This window comes from Palaemon carinicauda, chromosome 12 (genome assembly GCF_036898095.1).
Source record: "Palaemon carinicauda isolate YSFRI2023 chromosome 12, ASM3689809v2, whole genome shotgun sequence".
In the NCBI taxonomy this organism is placed as follows: Eukaryota; Metazoa; Arthropoda; class Malacostraca; order Decapoda; family Palaemonidae; genus Palaemon; species Palaemon carinicauda.
In genome coordinates, this window is record NC_090736.1 from 87,241,868 (window position 1) to 87,246,304 (window position 4,437).

Here is a 4,437-nt window from a genome sequence, read left to right on the forward strand (position 1 = left end):
TGGTTCCTGTGAAATTCACTCGTCAAACTGTTTCAAATATAGTTTATAGATGGTTTGCCCATATTACTGATATCTGTTTTAATAACTTTGTGTGTGCACCTGTTTTGTCTTTAAAACATTATAAAAACATTTATTCTTTAATAAATGTAATGAACACCACCCTGCCACTAAATAGTATGCCACTAATGGCGGTGAGTTCTCGTCAATGTCATATGGTATTTTCATGCATAGGTTTTTTTTTTACTTTTTTTCAATTGCGTTATCCACAGTAATGACGTATGTGCGTGGACCTATTATGTAGATCATAATCATTGAGGAAATTTTATGCAAATTTCTAGCAGTGAGAGGTAAATAATCAGTTCAGTTTATATGTGTAATTTCAAAAGTGTTGATTCACAACTCCTTACACAAATCTATTTTTTTTATGTAAGTAAATGCCTGTTTACAAATAAGTAGAGTCCTAGAAATGAACTATAAGAGTTTCAATTTTTTTTTAGGTTGATGCTGCTGTTAACACTGCAGCCCTCACAATGGCTAGTGAGACCAGTAATCCGCAGCAAACAAATGATAACTGCCCTTACCTTCGCAGTCAATCGACTAAGCTTGCTGTATCGACATCTTGGGTTTTACCAAAAGTCTGCATATTCTTCAAAAAAAAAAAAAAAAAAAAAAAAAAAAAAAAAAATCGTAAGAAAATTCGGGGAAAGGAACAAACACCACATGTGCATGTGATTCGGTCGAGACAAATATCAAAGAAGGTGCTCGTGCTTTAAATGACAGTGAAATGCTTGTGATGATAGGTGACATTGGGTTTCCTAGCAAAGAGGTGAAATATCATAATGAATGTAAACGAGCATACCTGAATCAAAAAAGGGACACATTAAAGAGAACAGTGTCTCCGAATAGTGACAATGCAAACAGTATTGCTTTAACAAGTATATTCCAATACATTGCATCCTCAGTCATTGACAATTATCGGCCTGCATACCTTGTTTCATTACATCGGCGTTACCTTAGAGTTCTAGAGCAAATGTCTGAAGTTGAGATTGTACCTCACAAAGTCTCAACTTTAGGGGATAAAATTATGAAATATTTTTTTGATAGAGTCAAAATAGATTAAGTAAGAAAGAAGGGTTGGTAGTGTATTCTAGCAAGGCAAATAAAAAACTGGCCCTTTTATGAGCTTCAAAATTTAGCAGCTCAGAAGAGCATATTGTGACTGTAGCAACCTCTACATTGCGTTCTAACATCCTCGACATTTGTAAGTGTGCACCTGAATTGCCTGTCTCCTTGTCACTTGATGATTTTAAGAAAGGGCAAGTATAAATTCAAGACCTTCTTCATTTGTTTTTTACCACACTTCTCAGTGGCTTTCAGAATAAAGATAAGCCTAGTGAATCAGTAAAACGAAGAGTAGTCTCACTATCCCAGGATGTTATTTTCTGTATCAGCCGGGTAAGAGTAAAACCATCCAAGCATTTTTGTCTGGGAGTCGGAATGAAAAGCCGCACAGGTAGTCGTAAAGTTGTGGAAATTCTTAATCACTTGGGTCATGCGGTAAGTTATCCCACAGTTGAATCAATAGACTGAAATAGCGTAAAAAATCACAGCAGAAGGGCAGCTTTTACCTGATATGCTCTTACCTCAAGTTGGTCTCTCCACAGGTCTTGCTTGGGAAAATTATGACAAGCTGACAGAAACTCTATCTGGCAAAGACACTCTTCATGACACCGTTGGGATATACTACCAGAATATGCCTGCTGCAGGGGTGGTGCAAGGTGCTCAGACTGAAGGGACCACGAATACTGATGCAATTACTGACCAAGTACCTGTAAAAAGATGACGAATATTTGATGCGCCTCAGTGACAAATCATGCCATATAAAAGAAAGCCATCACTGTCGAAGTTCGAATTTGAAAAATATTCACAAGATCCACCATCCAGCCTGGAGATAGCAAAGAAAATGGATATCATCTGGTCAATCTGCTGCTGCCTGATGTCCAGCACCCCTATGTGGTGTGGCTGGAATTCCTTGGTCACAGAGGACAGACTCCCTTTGCAGCAGATTGGGTATATGGAAAATATTGAACTGCCATCAACAAGATTGGATGTAGTTAAAGAAACTTTGGTCAGGTCTCAAAAGGTTGCGTGTGAGTGCGGTGAGGCATATGCTATAGTGACATATGACCTTGCTATCGCAAAACCTGCACTCCAGATCCAAGCATAAGAATCCCCTCTCTTTGACAATATCTTCATCTGTTTTGGTGTATTTCATATTTCCATGGCCTATTTCAGCACATTAGGTTATATTGTTGAATAGTCTGGTTGTACCGAGGTTCTTTGCTCGGCTGACGTGTTGACTCATGGTTCAGTACGAGGGTTCATTGGTGGAAAACATTTTAACAGATGCAACCATATCCATCCCCTGTTCGCACTTGCCTTGCAGATTCTGGACAGTGACAAGATCTTTTAGGGGAGCAATTGTGAGCTGTCTCCTGGAAATGGCTGGAATTACACTGGTGGATGATGCAATACAAGAACTAAAGCCATCGAGGATAGCCAGAGACAATGCAGATCTTAAGAGCACGATCACAGAGATGGAGAACACTCCTAATCCATTCAGTGTTAATGATGATACTGGCAAAGCTGCCTCGGATGGTGTGAAAGACAGTCTTCTGCAGTCAAAAGAAACTGGATCTACCTGGCATCAAGTTTTTGTTAATGAATGTAAGGTGGGCGTTTTGAATGGGCTGTTAAGCGAAGAAAGGTGATAAATTTCACACAGGATGCAGTAAAAGTTAAATTCGCCACAAAGGACAAACATATCAAGGAAGCAAAATGCACCAGAGACATATTTGGAAGGCTGCTGTATTTGTCAGTAATACAAGAACTTGATCTCAGTATTCTCCTGTCTTATCCTCTCACTCCAGTTCCTTTCTCATTGTGTCTTATAACCGGTGATATGAACAAGGCATCAAAGAGCACATTAATGGAAAAATTAGAAGCAATGGGAACCTTGAATGCCATACCAGACAGGACTAAGGTGTATATTATTGATGCTATTTTCTTCTTCCATACGCTTGACATGCCATCCACCTATGGGGGAATGGCAATGTCTATTTTGAAATAAGCTTGTAGCACTGGTGAAATTGTACACATAGTCTGTGACATATCCTAATGGGCCAAGTATCAAGGACATTGAACATGACTTGCATGGTAGGGGACCGACTACCCACATAATCACTGGCTCATCAAAGAAAAGACCACCAGATCTCAACACGGCGTGGAGCACATCACAATTCAAAACAGAGTTTTTGGCATTCTTGAAGGATGAATGGTCATCAGATAGATATGCATCGACTCTTCAGGGACATCAGGTCTACTTTGCAGTGGAACGTGAATGCTACCTTTACACTTCTGCAAGTGGAACTGTCAACAGGATCCTGGTTCATGAGCTTCGGTGCAGGCATGAAGAAGCCAATACACGGTTACTGTACCATGTAAACTTTGTTGCTGTTAACCATGATGTATCCCCAGTGATTGTCATTCGCAGTAACGACACTGACGTCTTCATACTCATTTTCTACCATGCTAGGGTTCTTAATGCACAGATTTTGGATGGATGCTGGCTTGAGTTCTAGAAATTCCGGGCATTTCATAGATATCTCACATCTTGCAACCAAACTGACTGGACCTACTGTATATGCGATGCTCTACCAAGTTTCCACGCTCTGACAGGCTGTGATTACACAGCCTCTTTTATGAGAAAAGCAAAGTGGAAGCCATTTGAAATAATGAGAAACAACCCTAGGTTTCACATCAGCAATTAGTCACCTTGGAGACTCAGATGTCATCGATCCAGATGTTGCTGTTGTAATTGAAGAGTACTTGTGCACTGTCTATGGAGTTTGGAACCTGACAAGTGTTGATGAAGCCAGGCTTCAACTTTTCCGCAAGTTGTATGCCTCAAAGAAGAAAACTGATCCGTTGGATAAAATCAAAACTACAGACCCCTGTTGTCTTCCTTCTTACCAAAGAGTGTTGCAACAGAAGTTGCTAAGAACTAACTTTGTTGCACACATATGGAGGAATGCAAGGGAAGCCGATCCAATCCCATTTGGATTTTTAGAGAAGTCCATATTAGTAATATTACTGGAATAGATCTCACCTTCTTCAAAAAACTTTTTTTGTATCTCTTGTTTTATATTTTATGAATTTTTAGTAAATCTTTAGCATTTTTTATGTTTTATTTAGCCAAAATACAACTAAAACCCAAATTCGGTATTTCAAAGGGCTGACCTTGACCTTTTGACCCCTGGTAACATCTAATAATAAATGAATTAATTTAGATTGTTATCGAATAAGTCTATTGGTCAATAGCATCATTTTGGTATATAGTTCTTTATTCTAGGCCCAGTGTGAGAGGAGCTGCAGCCA